Raw genomic sequence first — 12,393 nt, forward strand, 5'->3', positions numbered from 1 at the left:
TTTGAAAGAAGTCATCTTCAACGTGCCAGGGCCTGCAGGTGCTGCTCCCTTTCCAGGAGCACAGAGGGAGGCTGGGCAGGGGTGAGGGCGGGGCAGGGCATGAACGAGACACAGTCGACGACATGTCAAACGTCCAAGGCAGTTGTGGCCCAGAATGCAGAGCCTATAACTGAGAGCGACTCGGGACTGAACTGTCGTTCGCTGCTCTCGTGCGTGCCGTCTGGAATCGTCAGATGCGAGCAGGACTGGCCAAGAGGCATCCTTCTCTGATGTGGGCTCAGCGCGGCCAGAAAGATTGGAGTCTTACCACAGCTGCCCCTCTTTCAAAAGTTATGTCTTGTTTGAAAGAAATGACAGAGTCATTGAAAGAAGATAAAAAATCTCTGCGTGATACGACTCAGGATTTACGGACCTGTGTCATTAAAAAATAATAGGCCCCCATTCGCTGTGACGGCTGTTGCCTCTAAAATCCTTTCTGGGCAGGGGTTTAGGTTCAGCCCAACGAGCCTGGCTTGTTCCTCAAATTCCTCCTTAAGAGGAATGCAGAATTTCAGACACTGTCAAAAGCCCCTCTGGAGTGACAGAGGTGGATTCTGTGAGCTCTGGAGCTCAAGCCACCGGGGCGTCAAAGCCCTTCCTTAGGGTCAGCTCGTTCTCCAGGGCCGAGGAAGCTGCGGCCCCAGCGCGCCCAAGGCTTGGCACCCTGCCCCTGCTCGGCCCTGGGGGGTCCCTCTTCCACATGGGTCACATTCCCAGGGACGCCTCACTGCCCCCCACCTCCCCCCCAGGCCCTCACTCCCAGCCATCGAAAAAAGTGGGGGTGGGGGAGTTACAGGACTTTGAAGCTATTTCTAAACTATCATCACTTAAGAAACACAGTTTCATCAATGATTCAAGACTGAATTACTTTTCTGCTCTCTCTGTAGAAAATATATCATGAAATCATTGTCATGTGAAGAGGCAGTTAACATCAGAGAGTACGAAGCCAAAAAGGATAGGAAAAATGTGTGCCAGCATTTTGTGGGGGAGTGAGTGAGTGAGGGAATGAATGACGCTGCTGTGATCATGGCATTTAGCTGGATGTTGGTGCTTACCAGTTACCACGTCCTGCCTCCCTGCTCCTTCTACCCTTCTTTGCCCTGCTTCGTGATCCTGCAGCTGGACTCTGGAACTATTTCTCCGTTGCCAGCTGGCTTAATGCCAGGCTTTGTCCGAGGAAGCTGCTGGAGGAACGCTGGAGGAAAAGAGGACCTTCTTGATCTGCTTCTGGCAGGCATCCCTCTTTTCTTGCTTCGGGGCATTTGGCCACGCCCAGTGGTATAAACCCCACAAGTTTCAGGGGTGCCCCAGGGAGTGGCTTCCCAGTGGGTTCTTTCAGCGGCCCAGCGTCTTCCTAGGGAGTCTTCCAGGCACCCCGGGGGCTTCCCAGCAGGTCTAGTCTACACCCCAGCAGGTGTACTGCTTGCCTGCCCCCGCCTGCGACTCCTCAGGAGACCTCTCTGCGGCGGGCCGGAGCCACGCCCTTCCCACTGAGGTCAAGGACGTCTTCCACTTCAGGTAATGGGCTAGGGAACCCGGACCAAGCCTCCCTCAAACAGCAATGAGAGAAGCTGGATGAAACATCAAGTCTCGAAGCTGCCAGAGACCTGGAGAGGCAGTGAGAAGGAACAGTGCCAGCATCTCAGAGGCCACGGCGAGCCTGAAATGTGAGCCTAGCATTTGGGGCTACTTCCCCCCTTGGGTCATGGGCCAGTTCCTGCAGAGGCAGTTGAGGTAGGCTCTTGCAGCCTGGCGGCCTGGCGGGTCATCACGGACAAATCTCTTCCTCATCCAATCCGTCATCAAATCCGGACACGCATCCCTGAGACCCTTTCTGGATCCAGGCCCTTCTTCTACCTCCCAGAACCGCCGTGGCTCAAGCCCCCAGCGCCTCCTGCCTGGCCTGGGGCCATGCTGGCGCCTCTCCAGTCTGTTCTTCATGGGAGGCTCCTCCACACCTGCAGCCAGGACCACCAGGCTTCTCCCCTGCTTACTGCTCGAACATCTCCGTGATTCCTCATTGTTTTGAGGATGCAGCCCCAGATCTCTAACAGGACTGACGAGGCTACCGCGCCAGGCTGTCTTGGCACCGTGCGCCCCCCTGCTCTGGCACTGCGGGGCTTCTTGCGGTTCTATGCCCTCTCCTGTGCCAGAGCCCTTGGATGTGCTGCCGCTTCTGCTGGAATACTCTTTCCCTGGGGCAGAATATCTTCAGGAGGCGGAAGTTAGAATCGGGGTGACTTCTGTGTCCCATGACCTGAAAGAGTAGCTGTTTGAAGCTGGCCTCCCCTCGTCTCGGTCTCGTGTCCTCTCTGGATGTTGCTCGCAGCGTGGCTTTCTCTTGCCCAGCTGGCCAGGTTGGTCTGATCACCCGCACTCCCCAGCTGAGTGTTTAACCAGACCTATCAGCGTGTACAGTGCAGGCAGAACAAAACGTTCAAGAAGAAAATTAGGTGAACGGTCTCGTCCAGCATTTCATGGGATCCAGTTCACTGTACAGGGATTTGAGCCAAGGACAGAATTAGGAGCAGACTTCCTACTGGGCAAGGGTTTTATCTAATAAAATCTATGTGAACGCTTCCTTCTTTGAGAAGGGGTGTTTGTGTGGGGACTTTGCTACACAGAGAGCACCAGGGTCACGTGGTGGTTAGCCCAGTTCCCGGGTTGTGCAGGCTGAGCAGTCTCCTCTAAGTTACCCTGGGAAACAAGGGGCCACAGCTATTTGGGGCAGAGCGTGAGTGCCGAAAACTCCAGGAGGAAATGGGTGTTCTGCCCAAATCTGCGGGGTGATCACATGTGACCCCAGCACTTTCAGCACGTTCGGGTGTGCACAGTGAGCATCCTCAAAAGGAAAACAATCTGCTGTGCTCCTTCACTGGCCAAATCACGGCACTAAGAGATGAACTCTTAGGGAGTTGACCGGAAACACTGGAAACGGGAAAATGAGGATGTGAGATATTCCTAACGCAAGAGAACAACCGACAGAGTGTGGGGGAAAGCACAGCGCCGTCTCTGAAAAGATTGTTCTAGTATCTGGTTGTAAGATTTTCTATTCCCTCTTAAAACCTGGGTGTTCTCACCATGTGCCCTGAGTCACCTGGGAAATGCTACACATTTGTCTGAGTTGCTGTAGAACCAGGGCTCTCCATCCACTCCTCCTTTGGGGCATCACAGCCTTGGGCCCTCAGGCCACTGGGCCCAGTACCCTTCCTTCCCAGGCATCTGCTCACAGCACTGTGTGATCACAGTCCACAGACCCTGTCCATACAATCACCCAGACGTGGCTGGCCCAGCCTTGAAGATTTTAATCAGAAGCGCTTTCTCCAATAGTGTTTTGATGGTTATCTAGACTGTCATCTTCTCAGTTAAAAGCCCAGTCCTGCCTTTTACTTCACTGAATCCCCTTTCCAATGGTCAAAGCCCCTATCTAACCAGTAACTACTAAAGAACCTATACCCCCACACGCACCCTGATTGGGTTACATTAAGTGCAGTTGCATCAACATGACAATGGACCAAGAATTTTTTTTAGGAGGTACTGGGGATTGAACGGAGGACTTGTACATGCTCAACCACTGAGCTACATCTGCTTCCCTAGACTAAGATCTTATCATCGTCCTCTATCTGCCCCTAAAGCTTCTTTCCAGCCTTCTCTCCCTCTGAACTATTTCCCATTTCCTGAATCTGCCTCTTCCCAACTTTCAAATCCCATTTCCACCACCTGAATCCCTCACCCATACACATTTGTGTGTGCACATGTGTACACACACACACACACGTATGGAAGTCTAAAACCAGGGCATACTCACGGTAGTCATACCTCTTTATTTGGAAGAGTCAAGGTGAAAACCAGATTTCACTGGCTTGGGCAAGCAGGCAGTGAAATTTGCTGAAATAGAACCAAAATTAGCAGGGAAGATGATGTCATTAATGGATATGTTGAGTTTGAGATGCTTATGGATATCCAACTAGTGATATATAGTAGACTCTTGTATATAAATTATGGCTCAGGAGCTCACACAGAGCTATGATAATAACATCTATAACAACAGCAAGAATATCATGGTTAACATCTACGTAGTACTTACTAAGAGCCAGGCATAAGATTAAATATCTTTATTTATTCTCTTAATCTTCACAATGTCTCTATGAGGTATATAGTATTATTGCTGCTGATTTACAGATGAAGAAATGGAGACTAAAAGAGATTAATATTTGCCTAAGATCACAAATTGACATAGATTTAGGAGTGATCAATATATAGGTAATAATCAAAGCCCTAGGAATAGATGTGATGATCCAGAAGAATAAAAATGTAGAGTGAAGAGAAAATAGTTAAGGGAAGAACCCTGAGAAATTAAAATATTTAAGGAATGGATGAAGGAAGAAGAGCCTGTGAAAGAGACTGAGGTAGAAAAACCATAGAAGTAGAAGGAAAAACATGGAGCTTGAGGGAAATGAGTATTTCAGGAATAAATGAGGAAGCTTAACAAACCAAAAGCATAGCACAGGAAGATAAAAATTAATACCAAATATGTCAGTTGTAATAATAAATTTAAATGTAAAACTAAATGTTATACTTTATCAAAATATTGGTTCAATATATAAAATCCAATGTTGTGCTGCTGACAAGAGACAACTTATGCGATGGTATGACATGAAAAAATTAATAAAAGGATGGGAAAAGATCTGTCAGGCATTTAAAAGAGGATTTGAGATGTGCATGTCAGGTAAAGTAGAATTAAACACAAAAAGTATAATTTTATATGAATAAATAGTACAGTTGCAATGAAGAGGTAAATCATGAAACCCTAGGTATTAAATAATAGTTTGGCAAAACACACCCATTTAAAAAATGATCAGAAATGCAAGGCGGTAACTTTTTGTTCAGAATTATTGTCTGCCCAGCAGGTCCAGTGCAGTTTCTCCTGGCTTCTCATTAAAATATCCATTAAACATTTTGGGAAAAAAAAAGAGAAAAGGAAAACTCATCATAATATTGAGAAATAATGTGCAGATAGCTTAATAAAAGCTTCTAAGCAGAAAATAACCTTAAATTAGAAGGCAGACAGCACTGTTTTGAAAAGTAGCCTGTGAAAGTTGTGTTTGGAATTCTAGAAAGTGGAGGGCAATAAAATATATGTGACGGTATAATGGCCAAAAGTTTTCCAAATTTATTTTAAAAAAATATAAACACACTGGTCCAAGAAAATCAGCATATCCCTGGAAAGACAAAGTAAACCACAGTGAATCACTTCAAAATCAAGTAGCTGAAAACAAAGGATAAAGAGAAAAACCCAAAAAGCAGCTGGAAATTAAAGGAACATTACATACAAAGGAACAAAGATAAGAACTACATACTATTTGTCAGAAAATATGCACCTCAGATGCAATGGACTAGCATCTTTAAAGTACCAAAAGAAGAAAACCTAGAATTCTGTACTTACTGAGAATCTTTCTAAAATGAATGTGGAATAAACTTTTCTCAAACTGAAAAGCTGAGGTAATTCATTGCCATTAGACCTGCTTTACACAAAATGTTAAAGGAAAATGATACCAAATGTAAACTGGGATTTACACAAAGGAAGGAATGAAAAGCATCAGAATTGTAAACATATGGGTAAATATAAAAATAATTTTTCTTGCATTTAAAATTTCACTTTAAACATAATTGACTATTTAAAGCAAATGCAACAACAATGTATTACAGGGTTTACAACATATAGAGGTAAAATGTATGATAACACAAAATAGAAGTACACTCTTGTAAGTTTCACCTATCATATGTGAAGTATATTATTTGTAAATAGACTGTCATGTTAGAATTGAATATTTTAAGTCCAAGAGCAACTACAAAACAAAGCAAAACAAAAACTACAAAGAGCTATAGCTAATAAAATAGTGGAAATAAAATGGAATACTAAAAAAACGTTTATTTAACACAAAAGAGGATATGAAAAAAGAAAAAAAAGAATGAAGGACAGATGGGAGAAACAGAAACAAATATCAAGATGTTTGATTTAAGCCCAACCATAGAAATGATTGCGTTAAATGTAAATGGCTTAAGCACTCCAGTCAAAAGTCAGAGCTGGTCAGACAGGATTAGAAAAAAGACCCAATTATATGCTATCTATAAGAAACCCAGTTTTCATATGAAAACATAGATGCATGAAAAATAAAGGATGAAAAATGTACCAAGAAAGCATAATTAAGCACCCAGAAGTTCATGTATTTACTACACCAGCAAATGTGGAAGACCAGCTCCACCATTTTGTCCATGCATTTGCCATCCCTCTAGAAGTGACTCAACTTAAAAAAAGTTGCACCACACAATGTGTTTATACCTACTAGTTTTTTTCAGGCACATCCCCTGGCATCTCTTCTGAGAGGCACTGCATGGGAATGTCCATGGTGTGGGCCTTTTGTGTTGCAAAATAAGGTGTAATCACAGCCATGTGTTACACATTCATTCCCAAGTGCAGTACTCTTCCAGTAGCTCTAGCACCAATATCACTGCTGCCTCTCTACAGCCTAATCTCTTTCCCCCTGAGCAACATTACCACTCAAGTTCAGGCTACTTTACCCCTGAGAACCATTCTTTTTAGCTGCCAAGGCAGGGTATCCCATGGCTTAGTTTTATGGAATTCAAATGGGCACCCACTATAGTCCCATAATCCCAGACAACTATGCTCTTTAGGTTGGAAGGAAGGACGGAGGAGACAACAAACCAAATCAGTCTTACTGGTCAGCTGCTACGCTGATTCCATGCTGTGGTAGCTTTGAATCTTCTTAAACCTTGAAGAAATCCACGTATCTGCTCATGATTGGGTATGTGTGTTTAGACGTCCACAAAATTCCTTTTAAAAATGTAACTAAATTCTTACTACAGCAATACGTGTGCCTCATTTGAAAAGTCAGATAATACTACATGGCTTATAAGGAAAGTAAGCAGTCTCCAACCCCAGCCTACCTGAACTCCAATTTCTACTCCCCATGTCCACGCCTCAAAAGAAATGCTTTAAGCTATTTCAGCTTTTCTCCTATTTTAAAATTTTGATATTTCAATTAAAATACTTTGTTTTTTAAAATTCTAAATGTGGATAACATGCTTATACTATTTATGATTTTTAAAATTTTAGAAATCACCACGTGACTTCCTCTTAGGGAAGATGAAAATATTTCCTAAACTACCATACTTCCCCTTTCCCCATCCTCTCAATTTAGCTATAACAGATTTTCCACATTAATGTTTTGTATAGCCATTATTACGATTATCCAAATATTGTTCACAGCTGGATCACGAAATATATTATGATTACATTTCCCTTATTATACTATTGTAAATAATCACTTTATTTCTTAGTTACTTAGTTTTCTATGTCTTTATCACTGATTAAGCCCCAAAATTTCTCAAAGACCTCTTCTTGAAGCATGCCAGACACACCAAGTATTTATCAATTTCATGTCTTTCCCTTATAGACACCCCTTTGGAAGCCAGCGTTCTCCAGAAGGGAGGAGGTGGAGGCAAGGAGGGCCTCACTGGGCAGGAAGCAGATTTCCACTTCTCCACTTTCAGGCATGCCTGGTGTGTCTAATTCAGAGTTTCTCTGGAGACTAAGAGCCTCCTGTCTTCTGCAAAGAGGGGGAAGGTCACTCTCTCACTGTGCACTTGGGGTAGGAATCTGGAGGCACAACTGCTCTTTATTCAGGTTTGAAACTTGTCCTGCTTTCAGGTCCTTTTGGAGGTAACTTTGCCTCCAATTCCTGAAACTTCCCAGGCTTCTGCACTGGGAATCCATTTGCTTCTCACCAGCTTCTCTTCCGCAGGCAGGTTTCTGCTTTCACAGCTCGGCTAAGTCAACACCATTCATTCAACTGCTTTCTATTTCTCCAAAATTTGGTGACATCTCTAACCTATCATCTCTTCTTCTATTTTCCTTGTCCTCGAGAGTTAGAGCTTTCTTATTCCTTTAGTGTTCTTTTATGTGGTTTTGAGAAGTGGAGATAAACACATGTGTTATGTCTGCCTTGTTTAGGTAGAACCTCTTCAGTGAACTTCATGTTTAGGTGATGCAATAAAATCTGTTTTGGGTAATGTTTTAATCTGTTAAAAGCTGCTCAAGCAGATACCATAAAATGGGTTAGCTTCTAACAATGGGAATTTGAAGCTTATGGTTTCCAGGCTGACAAAAATGTCCAAATCAAGGTATCACCAGGCAATGCTTTCTCCCTGAAGACGGGCTGCTGGTGATGCCGACTCCGCGGTCACACGGTGAAGCACATGATGGCATCTGCTGGGCTCTCCCTTCTCCTCCGGGCTTCCTTGCCTTCACTTCCTGCTTCTGTGGCTCTCTCTCTTCTCTCCATATTTATACCTTTTATGAAGAAATCCAGCAAGAGGATTAAGACCAACCCTGGGGCATGCTTTAACCGAATCACCCCATCAAAAGTTCCTGCTTTTAATAAGTTTAGAGCCACAGGAATGGATTAGCTTTAAGAACATGATTTTCTCGGGGACACATAATCAACTTCAAGCCATCACAGGTAAAAAGGAGTGGTGGAGAATTAATCTACACAATTCATCCCCATGTCACATCTGTGAGCACTAGGTCTATTTCCTAGAGTTTTGGGGGCACTCTACATGGACATTTTTATTTGTCTTCTTGGTATGTCTTCCATGCTCATCCTCATTTTGTAATAACACTGCTCAGTGCATAAGCAAAAGCAATTTCTCCCAGAATCACCTTTGGTCTTTTTACTTCCCCCCTCCCCCTCCCCCTTCCCCTCCCCCTTTCCCTTTTTATCTTTCTTTCTTTCTTTTGAAATGGCCCCTTTTGGCCATGGCCATGGGTGTGTGTTTTCATTCTGTGGATTTAGCCTCTAGAGTGGATTTCTCCATTTTGCCCAGACTCACTGCTGGAGACAGCGTGAGTGGAGCTTCAGATCCTGCAGGTGGAATGGAAAAGGGCCATTATGGTCATCTGGTCTCCAGGTGGACTATCTAAGATAGACCAGCTATCTTGTGCTGTTGGCATAGCTCCTGTACTTTATTATTCTGAAGAGTGTCTGCCTTTTTCTCAGACTCGGATTATATTACGGGCATCCCTTTCAATTATCTTAGCCTTGGAAGGCTCAGCCTCCAGGAAGAGAATGGAGAGAACTTGCCCTGTCACAAAAATACATATTTTTAAATTCAAGCAAATAACGTTGGGTGGATCAATGAGTATTTTGTGGTCCCTACTTTTTTTAGTGATTTATTTTTATGTCTTCAAAAGCAGTACAATGGAGCCAAATATACTTTTGTTACAGCATTGTCTCTTTCCATTCTTTCCATCTGGGCAGGCCTTGCTAATTCAGCATAAACCACCTGTATGCTATAATTTGCTTAATAAATCCCTCTGGTGTACGAAGTTCTGTAAAATCCATTTTTCAAGTACAGTAAAGTAGATTTGAGATACTTCAAAGAGATAAATCTGATACCTTGGATATAAATTCTGGGAATTTTTAAGGTACATAATAGAAACATGAACATAAGGTAGAAGTATCCTTAGAAGGATTGGCTAAATTAGTTATTGACATGAACAAAAGCAGAGGAAGCAGAAAGAAACCACAAGTTACCTAAAATGTCACCAAAGCAGGTTGTGACTTGGATAAGATACCCAGGCAACGAAGCAAGCTCACACTCTGCTCCTCAGATTAGGTGCCATAGGGCTGCGTCCTACAAGAGGGGACACCTTTTCCTAATTTACAAAGGTGATGGAGGGGCTGGGGACAGACCTGAGAGCAAAGGCTGCTTTATCATATGCAGATTAGAACAGATCATACAATTATGAATTATAGGAAAATGTGTCATTAAGGGAAAATTGATGCTTTGGCTTTTAGGCAAATTAGGCTTCTCCAGGACACTCCAGCAGACTGGGACCCAAATCGGGTGTCCCCTGGTGCTTCCCAGGTGGCCATTTTATTTGAGTCTTGTGGAGGAGAGAAAGACAAGGCCTGGAAGCCAGCATCTCCGCGCACAGTTGTAGCACATGGTTTATAGCGTTAAGAACGTTCTAGGTATTCCTAAAAACTCAAGTGTTTCCGTCTATTCCAATTAAATTATCTGCAAGCGCCTGAACATCTAGACTTGCAAAACTACTTAAAATTGAACTCCGTATATGTTTGGAAAACAAGTAAGTATAAGGCAAAATTCAATGGGCCAAGATTGTGAATTCACACATCTCGGGGGAGAATATCTTCCAGGAGATAGGAAGAGGCTCAAAAGCTCTTTCCCTGGAACTGAAGACCTTGGAAATGAGTTGGGGCAGTTCTGCCTGGGGGTGGAGGTGCCCCCTCCTGGGGACGCGTCTGGAATTTAACTGCCAAGGGGAGAAGAGGAGGGAAGGGCTCCTCTTCCTCATAATCAGAGAGAAGTGTGGGAGGGAAACGGGGTTCCCAGGATCGTGCTCATGTGGAGATGTGGGGGTTGGTGGGAGCCCTCGCCAGATGGACCTGATTTTCCATCTAAAAACCAGGTGAGGTCATCCGACAAGTGCCGGTGTCGGGGGGGGGGGGCGGGGGCGCAGAATGCAGAACAGAGGTGACGGGCTGTTTTTGAAGTTTTCAGACTTCAGCGTATTGCATGGGGGTGGCCAGGATTATGTATTTGGTGATTTGTTTTAAAACAGAAGTAACAGACCAGCAAAGGAGAAAACGTGGGGCATTTGTGCATTGGTTTAAGCACTATAACTTAGCTCTTGTTTTTAGGATTGCTGCTCTATGTAATCAAAATTGTTGAAAGCTATGAGCTTTGAAAATTTTTTTTACATGTGTGAAAGTGCACACGCCATAAGGATATTTGACGAATTTTCCTAACTTAAACCCTTTCGTGTAACCGGTGGCCAGATTGGGACGTGGAATATTCCAGCGCCCAGAGGTCCCACGGTGACTCCTTACCAGTCATACGGCACCTGCCGAGGGACCAGGATCCCGATTTCTAATAGCTTTGGTCAAGTTTGCTTACAAGTCAATGAACTTTAAAGCCCACCCCCTGCTCTCAGAACCTACGGAGAAGATCTTAAATCATGCATTTGCTTCTCAGATTTTGTGGACTGACATGGTGTCACGCTCTGTACCTGTCAGTGTGCATCCGTGTGTGTGTGCGGGACGAGCTTGATCAAGGCTTGCGCTCGGTGCATGGGGAGGCTGGGCGTAGAGAGCCTCCTGCCAATAGGTCTGGCAGACGCCGTTGCGTGAGCTGCGTGGGCTGTGCGGCTCCCAGAGTGCGTGGGCAGAGGATGTGTGCATGGGAGGGACAGTCTGGAGCCCGAAGTCACAGGGAGGGACGGTGGTCACCGATTCAACAAGTGCTTACTATCCCTTTTTTTCCAGCTCAGAGTCTGGAGAGAACAAAAGCAACAACGAACTGCAATGAAAGAAGGGTCATATTAGGGTACAAAGTAATTCTGCCACCAAATATACTACTATGTAACACCAACAGAGCATTCCGCCTTACCCAGGTCAGGAAAAAGCACCCCAAGGGGCTAGATGGGGGTAAACATTCAGCGCCTCGCCAGACGCCAGCTTCTCCCAAGCTTTTATGGGAGGGACACTCTAAGGAAACCTGCTCCCCTTTTTCAAGTGTCAGCTCCTACAGGACAAACAGATTCATCTCTGCTGGCCCAGTCCCCAGCATGAGGCCAGGCACAGAGTAGGTGCTCAATAAACGGGCACTTTACTGAATGTACGCACGGATGGTCATTGTACCTTAGAGCAAGGGAGACTCAAAGCTTCTCAATCCCGACTCTTCCCAGCCCATGCGTGGACTGCGGAGACCTGCATCACGAGGTCTCAGCTGGTTGTGGCCTGAAGTGGGGGCCACGCACACCTCACAGCGCCCCACGAGGGTGCGTAGCGGGGCCGACGTGCCCAGGGCGCACTGAGACTTCCTCTCCCCTGCGCATCTAGGGGCGTCCTGTGGCCTGGGCCGTGGAAGGGGTGCACGCCGGCCTGCCCCCTCTTTCCCAGCTTCAGGGGTGACAGCCTGTTCTTCTCTTTGGGCAGAAGCAGGCTTGGGCTCCTGCACCCACGTGGGCCAAGGTGACAATGCAGAGTGTTCGCCTCTAAAGTTTCCCAGCCAAGGTGTCGGGCCTCCGGGAGAGAATGCGATGCCACCACCGTAGGGAAAGACCCCCCTCGCACGCCGGCCAGCTCATCAGAAATGCAGGAGCCGTTGGCCGTGCCTGTTCACTCTTCATAAAGGGAATGTGTGTTAAATACAAAGCGGCATCCTGGGGCTCTGCGACACTGCCCAAGCCTTGTCACTTGCGCTACTCAAAGCGTTGGTCCTCGCCCAGCAGTTGCAGCAGCAGCA

General features: G+C 45.3%; 1 long non-coding RNA gene across 1 annotated transcript; it reads right to left on the minus strand.

The window, feature by feature from the left end:
• Positions 1–7,358: 7,358 nt before the first annotated feature.
• Positions 7,359–11,419, minus strand: LOC131276137 (uncharacterized). Its single transcript, XR_009183611.1, has 2 exons — positions 11,156–11,419; positions 7,359–8,413 (listed from the first exon to the last, which is right to left on the minus strand). It is a non-coding gene; the product is annotated as an uncharacterized lncRNA (long non-coding RNA).
• Between the last annotated feature and the right edge of the window lie 974 nt (positions 11,420–12,393).

The sequence above is a fragment of the Dasypus novemcinctus genome, chromosome 3, assembly GCF_030445035.2.
Source record: "Dasypus novemcinctus isolate mDasNov1 chromosome 3, mDasNov1.1.hap2, whole genome shotgun sequence".
NCBI classification, from domain to species: domain Eukaryota; kingdom Metazoa; phylum Chordata; class Mammalia; order Cingulata; family Dasypodidae; genus Dasypus; species Dasypus novemcinctus.